This window comes from Pristis pectinata, chromosome 7 (assembly GCF_009764475.1).
Source record: "Pristis pectinata isolate sPriPec2 chromosome 7, sPriPec2.1.pri, whole genome shotgun sequence".
NCBI classification, from domain to species: domain Eukaryota; kingdom Metazoa; phylum Chordata; class Chondrichthyes; order Rhinopristiformes; family Pristidae; genus Pristis; species Pristis pectinata.
This window is the reverse complement of record NC_067411.1, coordinates 40,892,251-40,919,152: the sequence shown is the minus strand read 5'-3', so window position 1 is coordinate 40,919,152 and position 26,902 is coordinate 40,892,251. Positions and strand designations below refer to the sequence as shown.

Genomic DNA, 26,902 nt, shown 5'->3' with positions numbered 1-26,902 from the left:
AGAAAGAGTGCAGAAGAGCTTCACCAGAGTGATTCCCAGGATGGATCGACTGGAGAAGCTGGGGTTGTTCTCCTTGGAATGAAGGAAGTTGCAAGGGGGTCCATTAGAAGTATTTAAAAACGTGAAGGGTATGGGCAGAGTAGATAGAGGAAAAATTGTCCCCATTAACAGAAGGGTCAAGAAGTAGTGAGATGGAATGAAGATCATAGAGTTGTAGAGCATGGAGACAGGCCCTTTGGCCCAACTTGTCCATGCCAACCAAGCTGTTTTCCTGAGGTAGTCCTTATTTGCCTGCGTTTGGCCCATATTCCTCTAAACCTTTTCTATCTATGTACCTGTCCAAATGTCTCGCAAACATTGTAATTGTACCCACCTCTACCACTTCCTCTTGCAGCTTGTTCCATTTACCTACCACCCTCTGTGTGGGAGAAACTTGCCCTTCAGGTCCCCTTTAAATCTTTCCCCTCTCACCTTAAACCTCTGCCCTCGAGTTTTAGACTTCCCTACCCTGGGAAAAGATTGACAATCCCTCTTATCTAGGCCCCTTGTGTCATCCCTCAGCCTCCATCACTCCAGGGAAAACAGTCCCAGTTTATACTATTCTCAAGCCGTCCATTCCCAGTAACATCCTTGTGAATCCTTTCTGCACCCTCTCCAGCTTTGCCAAAGTGCTTGGCAAAAATGATTTGAGGAACAAAATATTTTTTGCACAATGATTAGGGTGTGGAATGCAATGCCACGTTGAGGAGACTACAATTGGCAGATGTTGGCGGGCAAAGGTTAGAAACTGCAGCCTAGCAATCAAGCTACAGGAAATGGACAGTCAGTGGTTGAAAAGGGATGGGCTGAGGAAGGAAGAATGATTGAGAATTTGCAAAAAGGCATTGGAATGAGTGGAAGGCATCTTTGGAAAAATTATGATAAATCTGTCCGTTGACTTAATGTCTTTAGATAAAGCAAAGTCTCTGCTTGGTAGAAAGTTTGATGAAATTGAGTCATCAAGTGACGCTGGAAGCTTCAGAGACAGATGGGTGATCTTCAGGAGATGCTGGAATTGTCGTCGACTGAACAGAAGGGCCAGTGCAAGAGCAACGCGGTCCTTCAGAGCAGGAAGTGAAAATGAAACCCATGCACCTGGGTGGAACAGTGAAAGAGGAGAAGCTCTTCAAGAAAAAGTTTCAAGTCGTACCACTGACCAGAGGGGACATGCTGCAAAGGGGACAACCCAGAGAGTGGTTCCAAAAGGCTGTTTGTTTTGAACCTTCCACACATATGTTGCTTGCTGACTTTGAGGGGACTTGAGAGAGTATCCCTGGATCTCTAATTGGTCCATGTTCTTAGGGTGTTGCTTTTATTAAATTTGAGAAGGAACAGGCTATGGCACCAGGATTGAAAAGGAGCCAAGGTATGGAAGTAGAGGGTTGGTCCATGGGTATCTATGTTGTGGACAGATCATTCAAGATGAATGACTGACACAAACATGTCATGATTTAAAGGTACTTGTTGCAGATGAGGAGGCAAATTCTGAAATGGGTACAGTCCTTGAACAGGGTCCAGGTGCTGGTAGAAGCAACACGTGTTGGGGAACATGCTGGGATAGGAACCCTCAAATGGAAACCTAAGCAACGTAGTCCGAAGCCCCCAACAAAGACATCAAGACACACCAACCTTGCCCTTGCATCCGGAAATCTTTGTCTGGAAGCCTCAGCTCAGCAGTAATTTGCTCTGGCATCTCCTGAAGATTGGCCACCTGTCTCTGTGAACCTTCAAACTTCACGTAATGATTTGATTTGGTTTACTCAAGCTTGTTACAGAGTGGATGCTTTTCTTCCTTTTAAAAGCGTTAAGTGGCCAGACTGATTTCCCATAGCTTCTGAAATCCACCTTCTACTCATTCAGCTGCTATTTTGCAAATTCTCAATCTCTTGCAGGTCAAGAGTGCTGTGGATGAAGATACAGTGGGGAGTGCCACAGCTGAGGAAGGCCTGGACCAGATTTGGAACAATAGCAGAGAAGCTGATGGAAGCTACAGGCACGGGCAAGATTGGTCTAAAACCACCATGAACTCTAGGAAGGGTGACAGTGTGGGGAACAACGTCCTTGACTTGGAATCAGAAAGAAGACCAGTCTGAGGCCAGAGTGTGAATCACGTTGATGACAAAGTTCTGCAAACAAGGGGCAGATGAGGAAACATTGAAGGAAGTTTAAAGGGAATGTGAACTGTGATTCCATCACTGAAGTTACCTGCTGTATGTGGAAACACAAGAGACTGCCGATGCTAGAATCTGGAGCAACAAACAGTCTTCTGGGCGAGCTCAGTGGGTCGAGCAGCAGCTGGGGGGGGGGGGGGGGGGGGGGGGGAAAGAAATTATTGACATTTTGGATTGAAACCTGATGCAGTATGTCAACCTGAAATGTCAACAATTCCTTTACCCCCATAGATGCTGCTCGACCCGCTGAGTTCCTCCAGCAGATCATTTATTGCAACCTGCTGTATATGTCTGATCAGTGTTCTTCGGGGAACTTCAGATTGAGAACATTAGTCTGAAAAAAGAGCAACAAGTGAAATTAAGCCTAGTATTTTAATTCATTAATCTGTCAATAGAAACTCAATCCCTAGACAACCAGTGGATCATGGCACCTCTATAGACGGTGTGTTCTGGTGGGAGGCAGAGCCCACAATTCATGGCTCAAAAGGGACGGCAGTGAATAGATCCACAGCAAAGGGCGAACAGAGAAAGAAGTGGAGAAGCACTAATTAGGAATAATTAGGAGGAAAATCAGGATACATGACAGCATGATAACAAAGACAAGATGACAATGTGCTGACGGCAATCAAATTAGAGGCTGTTGCCATTGAGTTAATGATGTTTAGTAGTATGCCATATATGTTGTATAATTGTATTTGCTTCAGTATTAGACTGTAAACACAAACGTACACTATGTAAACTGTGGCCTGTATACAGCGTATTCAAAGTTACAGAGATAATTATGTTATTGGTTTATTATTGTCACTTGTACCGAGGTACAGTGGAAAACCGTTTGTACAGATTCATTTATTACACAGGGCAGATACATTGCATTAGTACAGAGTGTATTGAGGTAAGATAAGATATCTTTATTGGTCATGTACATCGAAACACAGTGAAATGCATCTTTTACGCAGCCTGTTCTGGGGGCAGCCCACAAGTGTTGCCACGCTTCCGGCGCCAACATAGCATGCCCACAACTTCCTAACCCGTACGTCTTTAGAATGTAGGAGGAAACCAGAGCACCCGGAGGAAACCCACACAGACACGGGGAGAACATACAAAATCCTTACAGACAGCGGCCAGAATTGAACCCGGGTTGCTGGTGCTGTAATAGTGTTATGCTAACCGCTACACTACTGTGCCTGCCCAGTACAGGTAAAAACAATGACAGAATACAGAGTAAAGTGTCACAGCTACAGGGAAGTGCATTGCAGGTAGACGATAAGTTGCATGGTCATAGCAAGCTAGATTGTGAGGTCAAGAGTCCATCTCATTGTATAAGGGAACAACATTTATAGAGATGTTAAGTACAGTTTGCAGTAGGGCATTTTGCAGATGAGAAGATGAAGAAACTGAATAAGTTTATTTGGTTAAATATATATCTGTATGGTATGATTTCACTTAAATTGTTAACCAACAGTATAATCTAATACGTGTAGCCGAGTGATGCTTTGTATGGTTTTTAAACGCAACATAATGTGATGTATTCAAGTGTCTGAGTACCTTTTAAGAATACAAGTGACCCCTGCATTACAAGGGAGGGGTTGGAGTTCCAAGAAAAGAGTCTGTATCAGAATCAGATATTATCACTGACTTGTATGATATGAAATTTGTTGGTTTGCAGCAGCAGTACAGGGCAAAGACATAAAATTGCTATAAATTACAAAAATAGTGCAAAAAAAAAAAGGAATAATGAGGTAGTATTCATGGACTGTTCAGAAATCTGATGGTGGAGGGGAAGATGGTTGTTTCTGAATCGTTGAGTGTTTGTCTTCAGGTTCCTGTACCTCTTCCCTGATGGTAGTAATGAGAAGAGGGTATGTCCCGGGTGGTGAGGGTCCTTGGTGATGAATGCTGCCTTCTTGAGGCACTGCCTCTTGAAGATGTCCTCTATGGTGGGGAGGGTTGTACTCATGATGGAGTTGGCCTGGTCTATAACCCTCTGCAGCCTCTTGCGATCCTGTGCATTGGATCCTCCATACCAGCTGTGATGCAACCAGTTAAAGTGCTCTCCACTGTACATCTATTGAAATTTGTAAGGGTCTTTGGTGACATACCAAATCTCCTCAGACTCCTAACAAGGTAGAGCCACTGGCATACCTTTGTCATGATTGCATCAACGTATTGGGCCCAGGATAGATCCACTGAGGTGTAGATGCTCAGGAACTTGCTGCTCACCCTCTTCACCACTGACCCCTCAGTGAGGACTGGTGTGCGTTCTCCCGACTTCCCCTTTCTGGTCCACAATCAGTTCCTTGGTCCTCCTGATGTTGAGTGCGAGGTTGTTGTTGCAACACCACTCAACCAGCCGATCTATCCCACTCCTGTCTGCCTCCTCATTGCCATCTGAGATTGTACCAACAACAGTCATATCATTGGTGAATTTATAGATGGAGTTTGAGCTGTGCTTGGCCACACAGTCATGAGTGTAGAGCATTGGGCGAAGCACGCATCCTTGAGGTGCACCTATGTTGATTGTCAGTGAGGAGGAGATGTTATTACCGATCTGCACTGATTCTGGTCTCCTGATAAGGAAGTCAGTGCGATTTTGTTTTGTCCATAACACAAAACTGTGTCATCTGTGCATGTGCCAAGAAATGCAAGTTGAAAAAAATAAATTTTGCATTTACTTTTGCATAAATTCCATGAGAGTGATTTTTATTCCTTGTCTCAAATTTTTGAGTAGTGATTTTGTGAATTCTGTAAGGACGTATTTCCATTACTCAAAGAGCCATGATGTGGGGGTTACCTGTAGTGTACTGTCTGGTGTTAGCTTGATACATTTTTCCTGTATATATTGAAAAGGCTGCCTTCAATAAAGGATGTTCTTTTGTTCGTTATGCTTAGTCTGAACGATTGTACCCGAGAAACACTGAAGAAAACCTACAGACATTATAACCAGCAGAACTTGAATCTCTGCATTTGACACTCTGACTCTTGAGCAGATCCAGTACCATCCTCCCCCTCATCAGTGTCCTTTGTAAAGATCGCGTGTGTGTGTCAGTTTTCCCCTGCACACTGATGCCCAGTTTCGCCTCTCCATCTTTTATCTATCTCTAAACTGGCAAATTATTTGTCTGACGTACACCGCTGAGCAGAGATTTTCTCCAACTAAATATCGGGAAGACTGAAGCTGTCAACTTACAAACTTCATCTCTATCATCGGAATATAAGAAATAGAAGCAGGAGTGGACTATTCAGCTTCTGGTGGCTATGCACCATTCAGTAAAATCATGTTGCTCTTCTAACTCACTATCACTTTCCTGCATTAATCCCTTGTGGCTTGATTCCCTTAATATCCAGAAAACCTATCATATTTTCTTAGAGAAGGAAGCCATTTGGCCCATCGAGTCTATGCCAGCTCACTGAGCAATCCCATTTTCCCATAACTTTCCCTAATCGCTTCATCTCCCCCTATAGATTCTACCCCTGGAGGCAAATTATCTATCCCCAGATAAAATTATCTAGAGGCAACTTACAGTGACCAATTAACCTACCAACAAGCAGTTTCCTCTCACATCTCAAAGACATGGAGCACCTGAAGGAAATCCACATTTCAGGCCTTCTCTGTTTCTTTCCACAGATGCTGCCTGACTGGCGAAATGTTTCCAGAATTTTCTGTTTTTTTTAATAAATAGATTTCTAAGATTTTCACTTTGATGATTTTTATTATTGCTTGGTATCATTAGTGGGAGTATTGACAGCATTTCATTGGTTCATATAAGACACCTAGGCCAAGTATCACGAAGTGTAACAATGTATAACCTTCCCTTGCACATGATTTAATAGAACAGCTGAGATTTCAGTTACCCCTTGTGTATCTGGGTTTTCTTCAGCCCTCACTATAGTGGTAACAATCCAATATTACTGTTTTTCATCAGCATGCAGAAGTTCTGGGAGTTCCCAAAAGTGGTGGAGAAGATGGATTACCTTAGCCCTGCACACACATCTACATGTGCGTTGTCACACGCACTCTATATGCACTGTGACTTGCTCATGCACCACGCACACTGTGCTACCTTATTTATCTTGCATCCAATCAATGTCAGAACAATATTACAAGGTGTTCGGCAATGGCTAAGGGTAATTTGCAGGAATAATTAGGCTAAAATTATCTTGCTCTGCAGGAGAATTATTAACAGCATGGCTTGAAAACACACAGTCATTTTCTGTTTCTTAATGTTAACAGTGCCATTGCATTTGACATTGAATAGTTTTATGTACTTTGTATTAGCTGCAAACAAATTCATTAACTTAATGGTGTTAACTGCTGGCTAGGTATAGGCTTCTGTGTGAACCTGAGTTCCTTTCTCTGCTCTTGTCTTGGGGATGTTTATACCCATTGGGACATAGTTTCACTCTATTAACATGACTTAATGAAGGGCAAATTATGGTTAACAAATGTATTGGAATTCTTTGAGAGTGCAATGGTGAAAGAAGAGGCTATGAACTCAAGAACACAAGAAATTGGAGCAGGAGTTGGCCATGTGGCCCTTGAATATATTCAGTGATTCAACCCCCACAGCTCTCTGGAGCAGAGTTCCAAAGATTCACGGCTGAGAGAAGCTGTTCCTCCTCATCTCCATTTCAAATGGGCCACCTACTGAAACTATAGACCTCAGCTCTAGATTCTCCCACAAAGCAGAAACATTCTCACAGCATCCACCTTGTCAAGTCCCATTAGAATTTATCTGTGGATGTAGTATATTTGTATTTCCAAATGGCATTTTATCTAAGGTGCCACATAGAAAGTTATTTGCTGTATCAGATTAACCCACCAGCATCTAAGGGTGGCAGAATTTGGTGGGGGATCTTTGACAACAGATGTCGCCTTCTTGAGGCAGTGCCTCCTGTAGATACTCCCGATGGTGGGGAGGGATGTGCCCGTGATGTGTTGGGCTGAGTCCACTACTCTTTGCAGCTTCTTAAGTTCCCGCACGTCTGAATTGTCGTCCCAGACTGTGATGTATACCCGGAGAGACACCCCTTGATCTTCAGAAAACCTTCATTGCATCCTATATTACCCTCCCAATTCCCAGAGTTTTTGAACCTTACCTCATAATTTAACCTTCGGGTATGAGTCACCGGCCAGCAAAGGCCGCTTGCCCTCGGAAACGAATGCAACGTCTGGTGCTTGAGACTGCACAGGAGTAGACCACTTGGCCCTTCGAGGATACCCCGCCATTCAACGCCATCTTGGCTGCTCTGCCTCAGACCTCAACTCCCCCATCACCCTCAATCCCCCCAATCCTTTGCAAATGTACCTCAAGTTTATCGTCACATGAGTGCACACCCAGGGCGTAAATGCCGTGAAAATTAGCTTTTTGCAGCAGTCAGGGTGAGGCGGGTTCAAGACCCTGATGGCAGTGGGGAAGAAGCTGTTGTTGAACCTTGCGGTGTGGGGTCCTCAGGCTCCTGTACCTCCTGCCTGATGGCAGCATCGAGAAGAGGGCAGGTCCCGGATGGTGGGGTGGGTGGGGGTCTCTGATTGATGGACGTCGCCTTCCTGAGATGCCGCCTCTTGCAGACGCCCTCAGTGGTGGGGAGAGCTGTACCCTTGACGGAACTGGCCTGGGTCCCACCACCCTCTGCGTTTGGAGCCGAGAGGTAATGTTGCAGCTATATCGGACCCTGGTCAGACCCCACTTGGAGTACTGTGCTCAGTTCTGGTCACCTCATTACAGGAAGGATGTGGAAGCCATAGAGATGGTGCAGAGGAGATTTACAAGGATGTTTCCTGGATTGGGGAGCATGCCTTATGAAAACAGGTTGAGTGAACCCGGCCTTTTCTCCTTGGAGCCACAGAGGATGAGGGGTGAGCTGATAGAGGTGTATAAGATGATGAGAGGCATTGATCGTGTGGATAGTCAGAGGCTTTTTTCAGGGTTGAAATGTTTGCCACAAGAGGACACAGGTTTAAGGTGCTGGGGATTAGGTACAGAGGAGATGTCAGGGGTAAGTTTTTTACTCAGAAAGTGGTGAGTGCGTGGAATGGGCTGCCGGCAACGGTGGTGGAGGTGGATGCGATCGGGTTTTTGAAGAGACTTTTGGATAGGTACGTGGAGCTTAGGAAAATAGAGGGCTATGGGTAAGAGGGCTAGTAATTTCTAAGGTAGGGACATGTTCGGCACAACTTTGTGGGCCGAAGGGCCTGTATTGTGCTATAGGTTTTCTATGTTTCTTTGTAATTTTGCATCAGATTTGACCCTGATCTCTGGGGCTGTCTGTGGGGAGTTTGCACATTCACCCTGTGACTATGTGCTTTTCCCCTGATTTCCTCCCATATCCCAAGGTCATACTAGTTGGTAGGTTAATTGGTTACTGTAAATTACCCCTAGTTTAGGTGGGTGATAGGAAAGTTGGTGGGAATGGGGGGTGTTAATGAGCACGTGTGAGAAACTGGTGACAGGGAAATAAATGGAATGAAAATTAAAAAAAACTGCAGATGCTAGAAATCTGAAACAAAAAGGGGAAAATACTGGACAAACAGCAGGTTATACAGCAACCGTGGAAAGTGGTGGGTGCCCAGAATGCGCTGCCTGGGGTGGTAGTGAAGGCAAATACGATAGAGGTGCTTAAGAGGCTCTTAAGAGGTGTTTAATAGGCACATGAATATGCAGAGAATGAAGGGATATGGACTTGTGTAGGCAGAAGGGACTAGTTTAGTTAGGCTTTTAATTACTAGCTTAATTAGTTTGGTAAAACAACATGGGCCGAAAGGCCTGTTCCTGTGCTGTACTGTTCTATGTTCTAAATGGGGCAATGAGGTTTGATGAGATTTCTCAGTGTTTTAGTTCCTTTTTCCTTTTTTTAGAGAAAGAATGAAAGTAACATTGGAGGCAGTCCCAAAGAGATTCATCATCTAATTCTCGGGATGGGAGGGTTGCTCTACCAAAAGAGGCTAAACAGGTTGGTTCTGCACTCTTTGGAGAATGAGGGGTGACCTTATTCAGACATATAAGATCTTGAGGGGGTAGATGTTGAGATGTTTTCACCAGTGTGAGAATCTCGAATGAGGGGACGTGGTTACAAGACGAGGGGCGTTTAAAACAGAGATGAGAAATTTCTTGTCACAACAGGTGCTGAATCTCTAGAATTCTCTATCCCAGGAGGTTGTGGAGACTAGATCAGTAGAGGTATTTAAGATGAAGGTAAATATATTTTTGAAAGGTCAGGGAATTAACAGCCACTGGGAATTGGCACAGTAGAGGAGTTGATGTCAGTGTAGATCAGCTATGATCATATTGATTGGTGGGGCAGGCTTGAGGGGCTTGCTGGTCTACTCCTGCTCTTATTTCCTTGTGTTCTTATCATAGATTTGATTTGCTGAATGGCCTCCTTCCATGTCATAAAGAATTTTGAGAAAATCAGAATAAAAGATTCTTGGGATGTAGGAGGAAACTGGAGCAACCAGAGGAAACCCATGCGGAGAACATGCTACTCTGCACAGACATCACCTGAGATCAGGATCGAACCCTGGTGTTTCAAACTGTGAACCAGCATCAGTAACCACTGGATCACTGTGCAGGATTGGCATAGATCAGGATTACACCAGTCTGAATCACATCTTTATTTTTATAGTGGGTCAAGCTAATGATGGCACTAACCTCACCCCCTTCACATTGAAATTTTCCAGAATTATTTATGAACACCAAGGGTTTAGTTACAAGGAGATATTACAGAAACTGGAGCTGGAATGCAGAAGGATAAGTTTACAAGATTCAAAGGAGAATTGATAAGGTGGAGAGAAACTAATTCTACTGGCTAGAGGGTCTTGGATTATGAGGCAGAGTCTAAAAATTTGTACTGGACTAGGAAACCTATCTATGCACAGGGAGTGGTTGAAATTTGGAAGTCTTCCATAAATGGCAATTGACTCCAGCTAATTTTTAACCTGAGAGTGATAGCTTTTAATTAACCAATGGTAGCTGGGGACATGGGGCAAAGGGTATGTGGAGTTAGATCACTGATCTGGCTTGATCTCATTAAATGGTAAAACATTGTTGAGGAACTGAATGACCTCCCACTCCAAGTTTCCAACCTGAATGTAGCCCTGAGGGCTCAATGCAAGATTGTACTGTTACACCAGGGAGCTCTATCCACCTGTTTGATCTGTGGAATGTATTCATGAAATGTAGCAGTAAATCAAGTACAGCTCAGGGCTCAGGCCTTACACCATGACCTTTGTTGAGATAGTGCGAGGGGAAATTAACAGCGATTGCAAAGTCTGCACTGCCAATGTCTCACCACTTAGTCATGAGTTCTGTTTTCTCTATTTAGAAGGAAAACCAACATTGAAAATTTGCACAGTTTCTATTTTAAAACTTGCCTTTTGTACAATGAAGTGTTATTTTTATTTGGAATGTACTACCCGAAAGGACAGTGGAAGCAAAATCAGAAGTAATAAATTTCCAGTTCAAAAGACAATTGGATGAGTACTTGGGTGGGGGGCGGGGGGGAAGGAATAAAAGTTTACAGGAATGTGCCAAATGTGCAGAGTAGGACTAAATGAACAACGGCAAGTTTAGACGCAACGGTCTTCCTCCATGCAAGAAAAAAATCAGAAATGCTGGAAATACTCAGCAGGTCAGGCTATATCTGTGGGAAGAGAAACAGAGTTAACATTTTAGGTTGAAGACCCTTCATCAGAACTGAAAAGTAGATGAAAGGAGCTTGATAACTTTAGAGAGGGTGGGAGAGGGGGGACATCTCTGATAGGGTAAAACCAGGTGACCATGCTGTAAATAAGTTTATTGGGTCAATGACTGAATGGGAACAGTTAAAGATCAAGAACATAAACAAAAGAATATAGAGACCCAAGAGATTGCAGATGCTGGAATCTGGAGTATAAACTGCTGGAGGAACTCAGCGGGTCAGGCAGCATCTGTGGAGGGAAATGGACAGTCGACGTTTTGGGTTGAGACCCTTCAAAGGAATGTAGACAGAGACACCCCATCCCTCACCCTCCCTGCAGCTTAACGAGCTTCTTTTGTCTCTTCCTAGTTCTGGCAAACAGTCTCCGACCTGAAATGTCAACTCAGTCTCTTTTTCCACAAATGCAGCCTGGCCTGGTGAGTATTTCCAGCATTTTCTGTTTTTGTTTGATTTTCACTTACATGTCCATATATTTTAAGAAATATTAACTGAGGTATAAATGTTTGCCAGAACACTGGTGGAGGTCGAGAGAGGGTTAGGATCTCCATTGAACTAGCACCTTCTGAATTTTACATTCATTAGAGCTAGAGGTAGCTTCAGGAGGAAGACATATCATTCAGTGCACAGAATTGAAAGGGGTACATAATGTCTAATGACAATAGTGGCTTAGTGATGATCACCCTTCCTGAGTCAGAAGATCGAGAGTCCAAGTTTCTATTCAGAAATTTGTTCACAAAGATCTAGGCATGCACTTCTACATAGAAGTGGGCTCCATGCTGTTGTCTTTTGGATGAGATGTTCCATCTGTTCTTCATTCAAATGTAAAAGAACATGGAAGGGCAGGGGAGTTCTCCCTAATGCCCTGGCCAATATTTAACTGTTAATCAATATTATTAAAACATATTATCTCATCATAATTACATTGCTGGTTGTGAGATTTATAGTACACAAGTTTTCTGTGCATTTCCTACATTGCAATAATAATCTTCAATTCAAGGGGAACCTCATTTTCTGTAAAGCCTTTTGGGACCTTCAAGGATTACAAATAGTCTCTATTTTTATTACCTTCTCCCTCCAAGCCATCTATGGTAAGGTTTTCTTTTCCCCATTGTCAATGTTCTGTCCTATTTCCACAAATGATGCAAATTACAGCAGGGGATTGAGAGAAATCTGTTTGAAAATTTAAAGCTTCAAACCAAAAATTGTGTCACTTGCAAGATCTGCCAATTGCAAGACTGGATTCATCCTTAATCACCCATTTCAGCTTGATAAACTGCAGGGAGGGTGGGGGAGGAGGGGATGTCTCCAGTAATGTAAAACCAGAGTGACAGTGACAGTGACAGTTGCCTGAAGTTGTAGGATTCAGTGCTTAGTCCAGAAGGCTGCAATGTGCCTAGATGGAAGATGAGGTGCTGTTCCTCAAGGTTGGATTGGAGCCCATTGTATTTTCTGTTTTTATTTTGCATGTCCAACATCTGCAGTTTTTATTTTCCCTCTGTGTAAGACTTCTATTTTTTTGGTTACATGAAAAAAATGTTCTGCATAATTTTAATCTTACAGACGTTACAGTGGATAGCCAAATGCTGAATTAATAATAAAGATTTAACTTTTCCAATGTTGCATTGAATATTTCACAGAACTGTTATAGTATGGAAGGAAACCATTTGGCTTATACCAGCTCTATTTTAGAGCAATCCAGCTACTCCCACTCCCTTGCCCTCTACCCGTGGCCCTGCAATTTTTTCGCTTTTAGATACTTATCCAGCTACCTTTTGAACACTACAATTGAATCTGTCTGCGTTACTCCCCCAGCAATGCATTCCAGACCTTCATCACAATCTGTGTAGAAGAATTTTTCCTATGTCCATTTTAGTTCATTCATTCACCTTGACCTCTCTGCTAATGGGAACAGTTCCTACTCTATGTCCTTTATGATTTTAAATGCTTCTATCGGATTCCCTTGGAAATCATCTGTTCCAAGGATAACAATGCTCCCTTTTGCAGTCTCTTCACAGAACTAAAGTCCCTTATCCCTGGAATTATTTTTGGTAAATCTCCTCTGCACCCTTTTGAAAGCCTTTACCTCTTTCCTAAAGTGTGGCACCCAGATTTGGACACAATGGTACATCCACAACTGAGTGGAGCTTTATAAAGGGTCAGCATGACTTCCTTGCTCTTGTAATCCATGCCTCCGTTTATAAAGCCAAGGATCCCCTTCTCAACCTGCCCTACCACAATGCATCTATACTCTCGGATCTCTCTGTTCTTGTATCCCCATTACAGCTGTGCTTTCTGGTTTACATTGCCTCTTTCAGTCTCCCTACTAACACCACATTTCTCATCATTAAATTTCATCTACCCATTCTGCCACCCCATCCATATCTCCTTGAAATCTATGATATCCTCCTTGCAGTTTGCTACACCTCCAAATGTGTCATCTGCAGATTTGGAAATTGCTGCCCAATCATTGAAATCCAAGTCATTAAAGTATATAATGAGAACCAATGGTTCTAGTTCCAACCCTGGGGATCTCCGCTGTACACTTCCCTCTGGTCTGATGAAGGACCTCCCACTGCTACTCTCTGATTCCTGTAACTGGGCCAATTTTCCATCCATACTTTTGCAGCCTCTTTATTTAATGGATTTCAATCATAGTGACAAGCCTATTCTGTAACAACTTTTCAACCACTCTCTCAAAGTCCATTTACTCTACATCAGCTGCATGACCATCGCTGTTACTTCATCAAAATCTCTGTGGAGTTACAATCTGCATTTAACAATACACATTGCCTTTTTCTAATCAATCCACTCTCGTCCAAGTGAAATGTTATGACATTTAAGAGGAATTTGGGCACTACATGAATAGGAAAGGTTTAGAGGGATATGGCCAAATGCAAGCAAATGGGATTAGCTCAGTTAGGCCACTTGGTCAGCACAGAGAAGTTGGGCCGAAGGGCCTGTTTCGTACTATTTATCAGTGACTCCAAGTGACTGCAAATTCTGTCTCTGATTATTGTTTCTGGACCTTTTCCTACCATTGAGCTTAAACTAGGTTTCTCAGTGGCTATAGACCAACTAATTTAACATTTGTAATTTTGCTGTGCTTACACACTGCCTCTGTATAGAAATTTTTGGTTAGGATCTCAGCAATTTTCTCACTAACTTCTCTCAGCAACCATTTCATTCACTTTAAGTGCACCATAAGTGTGGCGGCACTTTGGTGCAGCAAGTAGAGCTTCTCTCTCGCCAGTGATTCAAGTTCAATCCTGACCCTGGGTTTGTCTGTGTGGAATTTGCACATTCTACCTGTGACCACGTGGGTTTCCTCAATGTACTCCAGTTTTTTCCCCGCATTGAAAAGACGTGCAGTTTGGTAGGTTAATTGGCCACTGTAAATGCCCATAGTGCTTAACTACACACAATGTGCTGGAGGAACTCAGCGGGTTGAACATTTTATTTAAGGTTAATTAGACAGTCTCATGCAGATTGTAGGATGAAGTATCTCACCATACAGGTAAAAATGGTGCTGGGGGGTGGGGAAGGAGGAGAAGAATTGTTGACGTTTCAGGTCGAAATCCTGCATTGGGACTGGTGATTAGGTGAGTGGTAGAATTTTGGGAGAGCTGTGGGAATGTGGGGAGAATAAAATGGATGCTGGGTGGTCAGCATAGACTTGGTGAGCCAAAGGGCCTGTTTCTGTGCTATATGGCTCTATGACTCTATAAAGTTATTTGTGTGACTGATAATAACTCTGAGAGAATTGTGACTTTCTTTCAGTTATACACTGGTTAAAAGTTCATGTATAATACAGCATCTGGTTATTCATTGAAGCATTCTGGTTTTTTTGGCCAGTTGTATTCAGGGAATGTGCTGAAAATCACTCATGGGCCTGCCCTTTCCCAGCAGCTTGAGGGGGTGGTGCAAATTCCACAATGAAGCTATGAGGCAGCGTTGCCCCTGGGATCAGCCTCTGCTGATTTGCGGCACCATTTATGAGTAATCCACGGGGTGTTTCCCATCCATTTGTGCCATGACACTTCAAGCAATTAACCTGAAGCTAATTGAGACCCTGATTCCACTGCTGTTTGCATGTGAACCCTTTCTGCCTCAGTACTGTGTGCATGTGTGTCTGTGTCTGGTGCAGTGCAGATGAAGCTGCTCATCATGAATTCTATTAACGTCTGCCACATTCTATATTGTGTAAGGGAGAAACTGCATTCAAGAGAGACACTTTTACCTGTATGGTGAGATACTTCATCCTACAATCTGCATGAGACTGTCTAATAATCCTTGGATTTGTTTTACTAAAATGTTCAGTTAATCTGCCACACACATTCAGGGAAAATGTGAAGCAATTAGTCTGTGCTTTCAGTGGATTGTTAACTCATTACTCTTATACCCTGTATGATTATTTTTGGCATTCCAACTCTCCTGTGCACTCCTATTATAAATGTATATAGCCTTCCAGCCCCTGGTGTAAATTCTTCATGTGGGGATGGAGATGGGTTCTTCTTGTTCACTTTCCTGACAGGTTTGCCAATCTCCAGAGTAAATGGCATTTGTGCTTCATCTCTGCATTCAGCCTGTATTGTGAAGAGTGCGTGTGTGTGAGAAGAGTATGTGTTGCACATCAGTTTTTGATTCTCTCCAACTTCAGATTTACAGATATTGTTTAAGTGGCTTTAGGTTATAAGGGGGAATGGTAGTGGGAGGGAGTGAGTGAAGGCAGTATAAAGATCTTTTAACTGAGATTTGTTCAGAATTTTATTTTTAAGTGTTGCAATTTTGCAGTGAAACCTTATTAAAATGCAAAATAATTCTTCCTTCTAAGGCTCATCCATTGACTTTGGACACCTGCACTGAGAATTTGGCAAAGTGCAAGAGGCATAGCCAAGTCTGTTTGTAGATGGGGGAGTTTTAAACATCAGATTCCTCTCAGTTGTACAACACATTGGTAATAGTTAAGTGCAACTTTCAAAGTAACACTGACTTCAATCTCCACATCTGTAATTTTTCCAAAGCAGATTTCATCAGAAGATACTCTTGTTTGATGGGCTATTGTTGACCATTTGGCATCTATTGTTCCTAATTGACAGAAGGATATAAAACAGCTTTGCTTAATTATATCTTGACTGTATTTTCTGTAACTTCCTGGATGTGTGGAACTTGCTACCACATGAAGTAGTTAAATTGACCAGTACAGATGAACTAAAGGGGGAAGTTGGATAAGCACACCAGTGAGAAAGGAATAATAGGATTTGTTGATTGTCTGGGCCGAATGGACTACATTCCTGAAGGGACTGACTTGTATGATCTATGACTTCATTACAAGGCTGCGGTTCCATTGGTCTGCAGTCTTGACCCAATTACCTGCAGTCCACATGAATCTTTGGTGGTATCAACAGATTATTTGGTTGTGGGAACATTTACTGCCCTCATCAGATGCCCAGACATTGTAATCCAATAAAAACAACCTGACTGACTGGTGCTCAATGACTCCTGGTTAAGCAACATCTTGATCTTTAAAGAATCATACTCATTTTCAAATCCCTCCGTGCCCTGGCTCCTCCACATGTCTCTAATAACATCCTGACCTGTGTCTCTGTGCTTCTCCGATTCTGGCCTCTCTCACATTCCCAGTTGCCAATGCTTCACCATTGGTGATCATACCAGCAGCCGCTAAAGCTACAAGCTCCGGAGTGGCCACACTAAAACCTCTCTTCCTTTCCCCTTACTCTTTAAAGTTGCTGCTTAATGCTTGACTCTATGCCGAAACCTTAGGTCAACTGCCTTCATATCTTCTATGATCGTTTTTTGTTTAAAAACTCCAATGAAGCACTGGTAGACATTTTACCAGGTTGATGGTGTTATACTAATTCATGTTGCAGTTATAATAGGAGCCAGTAGTGTTCAGGGACAGGTATTGCTGCCATTCTTAATCCAGGGGTGGTGACACTAAATGAGGTGTATGCATTTGCCTCAGCTGATTGTCTTTTTAATTGAGTGGCACATTGGAGGGAAGGAATGGTAAAGGTGTCGGGGAAGGGGACCAGTAAACCATCAAGTTTGAAGCACACCGTAGAGTTCAGCAGCAACAGCATCTCCGTTTGGGTTCCTTCTGAAGATTATCCTAGATTTGACCTTTGACTTTTGTTAACAAATTTCTTACCTTTTAGGAATAAACAGAGCTGTTCAAAATTATGAAAGGTTTTGATAGAACAAATGAGGAAAAAAGTACTTCCCACTGATAAAGAGATCAGTAAGCAGAGGGGAGGGATTTAAGAATCATCGCAAAAGAAGTGGTGCCCCCCCCACCCCCACACAAGAGGTTAGTTCAACCATTTTAGAGACCAGTTTGGGTTCAACCACAAGGATGGGCCTGGAGTTGTGTTATGTCCAGACTGGGTCAGTTTGGAAACACAGTGAAAGTGGGGCTGGAATGTGGCCGGAGCCAGGCAGTCAAGAAAGTGGAGCACCTTGGGGAAAGGTTCCTGAGGGCAGTTCCTGCAGTAATGCCCATGGCAGAGCTGCCAAACTGGTGGGGCCCCAAACCAAAGTACAGCCCTTCCACCCTGAACCCTGCTACTCAAACCTGACCCAAGGTAACATGATCATATATGTCAGGATTGGGTAGAGTATCAAAACAGAATTCCAAGACCTTCGACCTGGGTCAGGTTTGGACTGGCTGAGGTCAGCTCAGTACGATCTTGGATTCGCCTTGGTCATCTTGAACTTGGGTCAGGCTTGGACTGACCATGATTAGTTCAGATTTGGTTTGGACTGGCCATGATCAGCTTCGGTTTGGTTTAGACTGGGTACAGTTGGCATATGTTAGATTGGATTGGCCACGGTCAGCTTGGACTCGTGTTGAGTTTGGATTGGCCACAGTCAGCTTGACTTTTGTTCAGATTGGCCACGGTCAGCTTGGCTTTTGTTTGGATTGGCCACAACCGGCTTGGGTTTGGATTGGCCGTGGCCAGTGTGGACTTGTGTTGAGTTTGGATTGGCTGTGGTTAGCTTGGGTTTTGCTTGGATTGGCCAGGGTTGGCCCGGGGATCTGTTTGGATTGGCTGAGGTTGGCCTGGGTTCTATTTGGATTGGCTGAGGTCAGCCTGGGGTTCTGTTTTGATTTGTTGAGGTCATCTTGGACTTGGGTTTGGATTTGGTCAGGAAAGGTTTAAATTTATACTTGAGTGTGCTCTGTGGGTTGTGGCAACAACGCAGGCACTTCACTATTCCTATTACTGATTCTAGCTTTTTGTTCCAGATTTTTTAACAAAAATTATTTAAATTCGGTAGCTGCTGCAGTGCAATTCAAACTCTTGTGTCCAGGTCAATAATTTTGACCTTTGGATGTTAGGCCAGTAACTAAACTACAGTGCTACCACACTACAGGTCTTTATCTCTTTGTAGTTCTGAGCCCATTAGGTGGAGGATCTCACACAATTTTTGATTAGCTGCTTCTCCTCTTGCAGTGGGTGGTGAATGTCTGGGATTCTCTAGAGGGTTGTCGAGGCTAGTTCACTGGAGGTATTTAAAGAGGAATAGATAATGTTTTGAAAAGATCGGAAATAAGATAACAGGCGGTCATTTAAAATGAGGTGCTGGGAGTTTCTTCTCATAGACGATGATGATCCCTGGAAATTTTCTACCACAAAGGCTTGTGTTTGGTCAGACAAAATTTTGGAAGGGTCGGGCAATTGAGGACTACATGCAAGAGGCACAGAAGAGAATTTGAGGCCAGCATAGATCACTATGATCATATTGAAGAGTTGGGCAGGCCTTGAGGAGGCTATGGCCTTCTCCTGCTCCTATTCTCTAGTATAGTTCTGTGTTCTGGCCCCATTGAACTTAGTCAACAATGCATTGTCCTTTGTGATCAGACTGTTTATCTAAATGATTGGCAGGAGTGTTTCTAGGGAATTGGTGATGGAAACTGTTTAGTAATAAATGATCTGTGATGTAGCTAAGTGTAGTCCCAGAGCATATGGATTGATCCCACAAGCATCTGGTCAAGTGCAGTGACCTCTGCTTTACTGGAAATGCTGTGAAATTTGATGGAGGCAGTGCTGGGTTTTCCCGTCTTCTTGTAGTGGCCTTATCGACATAGACAAGAACAATGTTCCTTCTCTCGTGCCTGTCAGTTTGTATTGGGTGCATAACGCCAGCACTCTGGTTTCTGCCACTGTTTGCTGTGGATATGTTTGTAGTATATATATGCAAAGCCTTCGTTGTATCTGTTCTCAGACATTTGCAGTAGTACACTGCTGCGCTGTATGTATCCCATTCATGTCCCTCTTACCTCAAGGCCTGGCTACTTCTAGCTGATCTCTCACCTATCACACTCCATGATAATTGGCACATACTAAAATGCTGCTGCCAGTATTAACTCTCATTAAGTCGCATTCACAATTGTCCAGTAGATCCCACAGTTATATCGGCTGGCAGTCCGGCAATGCCTCCATTTTAAGATTCTTGTCCTTGTGTTCAAATAGCATGCCTCTTCCCCAGTGGTCTTCCAAGTTCTCGCAATCCATCGCATCTCCACTGACAGCCGTGCCTTCAGCTCTCTGGGCCCCACGCTCTGGAATTCTCTCCCTAAATCTCTCTGCCTCTCTTCCCATCTCTTCTCCTTTAAGATGCTGCTTAAAACCTACGGGTTTAAACAAACTCTTGGTCATCAGCCCTGATGCCACCTCATATGACTCGGAATAAAGGAGGTACCAGAGGAACAGCACTTTACATTCTGCCTGGATAGTCCACAACACGACGGCGTGAACATTGAATTCTCCAATTTAAGGTGAACTGTTCGCCCTCGGTCCCTTTACTCTCTCCTCCTGATCTACCCCATTCTTCCAACACTCACCCCAGCTCCAATCACCCCCTTTTCCTTCCCATTCTTCCCCCTCCTCCACCCACTCCATCTGTCTGTCACCCATACACTCCTCCCACTGGATACCCTCCCCCCACTGTTCCCATCTGCCCATTTCCCTTATTTGATTCCTTGCTCCACCTTCCCCTCCTATCAGATTCCACCATCTGCAGCCCTTTGTTGCCTCCACCTATCACCTCCCAGCCTCCATCTGCCAATCATCCCATCTCACCTGGACTCGCCTATCGCTCGCCAACTCTTGCTCCACCACTTCCCTCCACCAACTTTACACTGGCCGTCTCCCCTCTATCTTTCAATCCAGATGTAGGGTCTCAACCCGAAATGTCAACTGTCCATTTTCCTCCCCAGACACTGCCCGACCCACTGATTTCCTCCAGCATTTTGTTTGTTGCTCCAGATCCCAATGTCTGCAGTCTCTTGCATCTTCAGAATAAAGGATCTTCATTTCTCTAATGCCTTCCCAAAGCCCTACACATCCGATAAAGTGCTGTTGAAGTGCATAAAATGCAGCAGCAAATTTGTGCACAGCAAGGTCCCATGTGATAATGGCCACATTATTTTAGCTGATTATATTACATGAGTGATCAATATTGACCACATTGTTGGGGGACATCTCCTCTGTTGATTTATTTGTAATAGTGGCACCATTTACAATCACCTGAGAGAAACCATGGGGCCTCGAATGACATTACCTCCTGACAGTGCAGTACTGCACTTGGGGCATCAACCTGGATTTTAAAATGCAGGAGAGTCCTGAACTCAGTCTTCAGACTCTGGGGCATAGAGTGCTGCAGCTGATAATGCTCCTCTACAGTTCTATGGGCTGACCTACTATTGCCAAAGACATTATATAAATGCTGGCGTGCTGATGGTGTGAATAGAGTGGCGTTGTTTATAGCTGGAATGAAGTAAAAATGTACAGTTTACATGTATCTGTGGTACATTGGCTGCCAAGGAGTTCAGGCTTGCAGTAGCAGGCAGGGAATAAATATGATTCTGAGGTGAGTTATGATCTCCTGATTCACATTGGTATGTTGATTTGATGGAAGGACATAACAATGGCATTGCTGCGGAGCTGGAGTTGTTCATTTTAAGGTGTGTATGTATTAACTCTTTGTATTGCAATATTGCTGTTGTTGCAGAAGTGCTGCGGGGGTCTTAAAAGAACCCAGAGCTTAGCAGTGCTGATGTGTGAGTGGTCGCTATTTTAAAAGAACACAAACTGCAGGCTGAATTACAGAAACGTAGTGTGAGGTGCAAGTACTGATTTCTTTAACTCCACTGCCAGCTTTGCAGTGAACATCTTATCCTCCTTCCAGAGTTTCCCATATTTGTGAATTAATAATCCATTAAGCTCGCCATGTATTATTTCTAGTAACTGTAAAGCTATATGTACTTCTATTGTTATGATATTTAATGTAGGAGTGCTAAGGGCAAGGGTTTGTGAAGGGTGGGGCAGGGGGCTGAGGAAAAAGGCATGGGCAGGATTATGTCATGTCTGTGTGCCTCCATGTTCATGTGCGCAAAGCTGGTGGAGAAGGATTTGGACTCCAGTCATCTTGGTCAGGGACCTTGCTCTGTCCAGACCACGTGGTACCTGGCGTGCAACATCTATCCTAGAAAGGAAATGACACGGCATTTCCCATTCCTCAGAAATGAAGGGGAAAGAAGTCATCCTCAACCATAAGGGACTGCCTGAGCAGAAGGGAATTTGTTAATGAGCACTCTTGTCTGAAGACCATTAAATAAAAGCATGTTGATTCCTTCAGAAAAACTTGATGTGATTTTGTAAGTGTGTAGGTTTTTTTAAAAAAAATATCCTGTTTATTTCTCTTTTGCATTCTCTCTTCTATGACCTCATCTTTCTTTTCTTCACTTTATTTCCCTTTCTGCATCTTATTTGACTTTAATTCATTTTATTTTTTCCTTTCTTTCTCAAACCTTGAAATCTCATTGGCTGAGGAGCTGAACTCTTGTTACTACCATTCACTGAGGTTATAGCAGCCTGGACTTTGTTGCTATCGCTACATTTTTAGCTGCTCACACTCTTGGCAGCCTTATGAGCAAATTTTTTTTTTGAGTTAAAGGACACAGAAGTAAGTCTAAGAGGACTCACCTGGAGATAACAGTCCAGCAAACTCTGGCTAATGTGCTGAACAGGGCATATATTCTGGGCACCTATCTCTTGGCTGCTATTGGCAAAGAAAATGTTGCCCTTTCCCACACCACACTTCATTTGAGCTGTTGGAGTGTGAAGGGGAGAGAGGGAGGTTGTTTAAATTAGTGGCATTTCCACTGCTTGTGGCTGTAATAGCAGGGACCACCCTACTGATACCCTATTGGTTTATTATTGTCACTTGTACCGAGGTACAGTGAAAAGCTTGTCTTACAAACCGATCGTACAGGTCAATTCATTACACAGTGCAGTTACATTGAGTCAGTACAGAGTGCATTGATGTAGTACAGGTAAAAACAATAACAGTACAGAGTAAAGTGTCACAGCTACAGAGAAAGTGCTGTGCAATAACATGCAAGGTCACAACAAGGTAGATCGTGAGGTCATAGTCCATCTCATTGTATAAGGGAACTATTCAATAGTCTTATCACAGTGGGGTAGAAGCTGTCCTTAAGTCTGGTGGTACCTGCCTTCAGGCTCCTATATCTTCTACCCGATGTAAGAGGAGAGAAGAGATAATGTCCTGGGTGGGTGGGGTCTTTGATTATGCTGGCTGCTTCACCAAGACAACGAGAGGTAAAGACAGAGTCCAAGGAGGGGAGGCTGGTGTCTGTAATGCGCTGGGCTGTGTCCACAACTCTATGCAGTTTCTTGCGGTCCTGGGCAGAGCAGTTGCTGTACCAAGCCGTGATACATCCAGATAGGATGCCTTCTATGGTGCATCTGTAAAAGTTTGTGAGAGTCAAAGGGGACAAACTAAATTTCTTTAGCCTCCTGAGGAAGTAGAGGCGCTGGTGAGCTTTCTTGGCCGTGGCTTCTACATGATTTGACCAGGACAGGCTGTTGGTGATGTTCACTCCCAGGAACTTGAAGCTCTCAACCCTCTTGACCTCAGCACCATTGATGTAGACAGGTGCATGTACACCGCCCCCTTTCCTGAAGTCAATGACCAGCTCTTTTGTTTTGTTGACATTGAGGGAAAGGTTGTTGTCATGACACCATTCCACTAAGCTCTCTATCTCCTTCCTGTACTCCGACTCATCACTGTTTGAGATACGGCCTACAACGGTGGTATCATCTGCAAACTTGTGGATGGAGTTAGAGCAGAATCTGGCCACACAGTCATGAGTATATAGGGAGTAGAGTAGAGGGCTGGGGACGCAGCCTTGTGGGGCACCAGTGTTGAGAATAATCGTGCCGGAGGTATTGTTGCCTATCCTCACTGATTGCGGTCTGTTAGAAAGTCAAGGATCCAGTTACAGAGGGAGATGTTGAGTCCTAGGTCTCAGAGTTTTGTGGCAAGCTTACTTGGGATTATTGTATTGAAGGTAGAGCTGTAGTCAATAAACAATAGTCTAACGTAGGTGTCTTTACTGTCCAGATGCTCCAGAGCTGAATATAGGGCCAGGGAGATGGCATCCACTGTAGACCTGTTTCGGCGATAGGCGAATTGCAATGGGTCCAGGTTGTCTGGCAGGCTAGAGTCGATGTGTGTCGTGACGAACCTCTCAAAGCACTTCATGATGGTGGATGTCAGAGCCACTGGTCGGTAGTCATTGAGGCATGTTACCTCGCTTTTCTTCGGTACCGGGATGATAGTGGTCTTCTTAAAACAGGTGGGAACCTCAGATTGAAGCAGGGAGAGGTTAAGTATGTCCGCAAATACTTCTGCCAGCTGATCAGCACAAGATCTGAGCACACGGCCATGGACACCATCTGGGCCAGGTGCTTTCCTTGTGTTCACTCTCCGGAAGACTGATCTTATGTCCTCCACTGTGATCACAGGTTCAGCTTCATTGGTGGCTGTCAGGGTGGATGGTGACAGTCCACTTCCCTTCTGTTCAAAACGCAGGCCGACTTCGTCTTGTAGCCTGTTATGGCATGGAAGCCCTGCCATAGCTGACGGCTGGTCAGGGGCTCTATTTTTGAGTTAGTATTGCCTCTTGGCATCCCTGATAGCTTTCTGGAGGTCATACCTCGATTTCTTGTTGTGAAATAAAATGGGAAGTACCGGGGCAGTATTCCAGATCCTGGAATTAAATACCAGGATCTGTGGCCAGTCTAAAATTGCCAGTTATACACCACCTTAAAAAAAAATTTAAAAATTTAAATTTGGATACAATTTTTTTCCACCGAGCCTTGAGATCCAAGTGTAAGTCAGTATGACAAGTAGTATACACATGGGAGTACCCGGGAATCTGATGAGTTTGCTGGTGTGTTTTTATGAAGTTCAATGAGCTGTGACCTCTGACACACATTCTGGTTCTAAAGTACTCTGGCAGTCTGTCTGGGACACCAATAGAAGAATCAAATGCCAGCCAGCCATATACTCTGAGGAAAAGACAGTTACAGATGGTGCACTCTGATACTGTAATTTCTACTTATTTTTTAAAAGAGTTCATGACCCTTTTGAGTTCTAATTGTTATTGCAAAGAAAAGTCTCATACTTTGGCAGTGGTGCAACTTTATATAGTGAACATTATGTAAGTTTAGCATTTTATTCCACTTCTGTTTGTTTGTGTTTTTGCCCCTCTGGTGTGTACTGGCTGTTAGTGTCCATGTTAACTGCCTCTTACTGCTTTTCTTCTTGTCTCATCTGAATACACTTCTGACCCTTCCTTGTGTCCTCACTTTTGCTTCCCTTTGCTTCATCTGCTCAAGTGCCTGGAGATGTTCAGTCAGTCAGTCTGCCTTTGTGAAGAGAGGAACAACACCTCATATTGCGCCTTGGGAGTCTCCAACCTGATGGCCTTAACATCAATTCCATCCCTTCTCTTTCTTCCTCCCCCCCCCCCCCCAACTCCTCTGCCTTTCCTTATTTCTATGGCTCCCTTCCCCAGCCTTGATGACCTGCCCATCTCCTCTCCTCCCCTCCACCATCCTTTATTCCATGGTCCACTGCCCTCTCCTACCGGATTCCTCCTTCTTCAGCCCTTTACCTATCACTTCTCAGCCTATTACATATTCTCCCCCTCCCACACCCACTACCTTCCTCCTCTCACCGGGACTCACCTCTCACCTGAACTCACCTATATTCTGCCTGCGTGTGCTCCTCCCCCTCCCCCCACCTTCTTATTCTGGCTTCTGCCGCCTTCCTTTCCAGTCTTGATGAAGGGTCTCGGCCCGAAATGTCGACTGTTTATTTCCCTCCATAGATGCTGCCTGACCTGCTGAGTTCCTCCAGCACTTTTTGTGTATTGCTTCAGTTTCCAGCATCTGCAGAATCTCTTGTGTCTAACTTTTCAGGTCAATGATCGTTCTTCAAAGCTGGGAAATGTTTGAGACGCCTGGTAAAAATTCAGGTGTTTCCACTGGTGGAGGAGTCTCGAATAAGGGAACATTGTTATAAGATAAGGGGAGAGTCACTTAAAACTGAGGTCTACAGGAATCTCTTCTCACAGAGAGCGGTGAATCTCTGCAGTTCTCTACCCCAGAGGATTGTGGTGGTTAGATCACTGGAGGTATGTAAAGAAGAGGTAGATACATTTTTGAAAGATCAGAGAATTGAGATCCATGGGCAACTGGCAGAGAAGAGGAGTTGAGGCCTGGGACAGATCAGTCACGATCCTGTTGAATGGTAGGACAGGCTTTGAGGGACTGGGTGGGTAATAGATCTATAAAAAGAAACAAGGGGTGTACAAACCAACAACAGAACCATATCATGTTTGAGAGTGTTCCACATTCTCACCATTTGTTTGTACAAAAAAAGTGTTTTGCTTGAATTCCCATGTTTATTAATAATTATCTTAGATTTATGGCTTCTGGTGAAGTTGTATGTGTGTGAAGCATGAGGTTTGTTGAATTCTATTTAAGGATTGATTAGAAGAATATGGCTAAGAGTGACGATATAACCTGATGTGAGGCTCCATCAACTATCTCAGATTTTGCTGAAGTATTTCAAGTTATGTATTTTCATGCAAGAGTATTTCTATGGTGTCCCTTCCACCTCAGAAGTATAAGATCTGTTGGCCCTGTTTCAAAGATGAGCCACTGAGGAGTTTGAGGCTTTTAAAGGCTACACAGTCTAAATGCTCGTCTCTGCTGGTGATGATGAAATTCATTCAGTGAGTAGTCCTTCCAGCATGGAAAGCATTAAATCAATTGCATTGGAATCTAAAATTAGATGGAATGTTTTGTCTCTCTGCAACCTAGGTAGCAAACAGCACTGATGGAAATTGGCTGCTATATCTACATGTGGGGGCAGGCCACCATCATTATTGATTAGTAATTGTCACCCAGTTCATCATGAAAACCAGCCTCCCTTCCATTGACTCCATCTACACTTCTCGCTGCCTCGGGAAAGCAGCTAACATAATCAAGGGCCCCTCACACCCCGGTCATTCTCTCTTCTCCTCTCTCCCATTGGGCAGAAGATACAAAAGCTCATAAGCATGTACCACCAGGCTCAAGGACAGCTTCTATCCCACTATTATCAGATTCCTGAACGAACCTCTCATATGCTATAGATGAATTCTTGATCTCCAAATCTACCTCGTTCTGGCCATTGCACTTTATTTGTTTACCTGCACTGCCTTTCTTTGTAATTGTAATTCTGTTTTCCTCATACTACCTCGATGTACTTAGGAATGGTATTATCTGTCCGAATGGTACGCTAACTAAAGTTTTTCATTGTGTCTCAGTACACAAAACAATAATAATAAACAAAACAAAGTGTTCTATTTAGATGGAGGGTAGATTTTAAATGGAAGTACATACTTAGGAAGTTGAATATTTGGTTTGAACATTTAATCTACATGTATTGAACTCTGCTGTAACTGTATCCTGATGCAGGACTTCAACCTGAAATGTTGACAATTCCTCCCCCCCCCCCCCCCAAACAACAGATGCTGCTCGACCCATTGAGTTCCTCCAGCAGATTGTTTGTTGCTCCAGATTCCAGCATCTGCAGTCTCTTGTGTCTCCATC

The 26,902-nt window shown here is 43.7% G+C and overlaps 1 protein-coding gene across 4 annotated transcripts in view; it reads left to right on the top strand.

Annotated features, from left to right (window-relative positions):
* LOC127572465 (coronin-2A-like) overlaps positions 1-26,902 on the top strand; it is a 136,438-nt gene that overhangs the window by 10,611 nt on the left and 98,925 nt on the right. For 2 of the 4 annotated variants that reach the window (XM_052019769.1, XM_052019770.1), the window contains exon 2: positions 11,256-11,323. The exons of 1 other annotated variant lie outside the window; for it this stretch is intronic. The gene's annotated coding sequence lies outside the window, so the exon portion shown is untranslated. Of the gene's footprint in view, positions 1-11,255; positions 11,324-19,639; positions 19,708-26,902 lie in introns of those variants that run through there. One more of the 4 variants, XM_052019774.1, reaches the window with a different exon arrangement.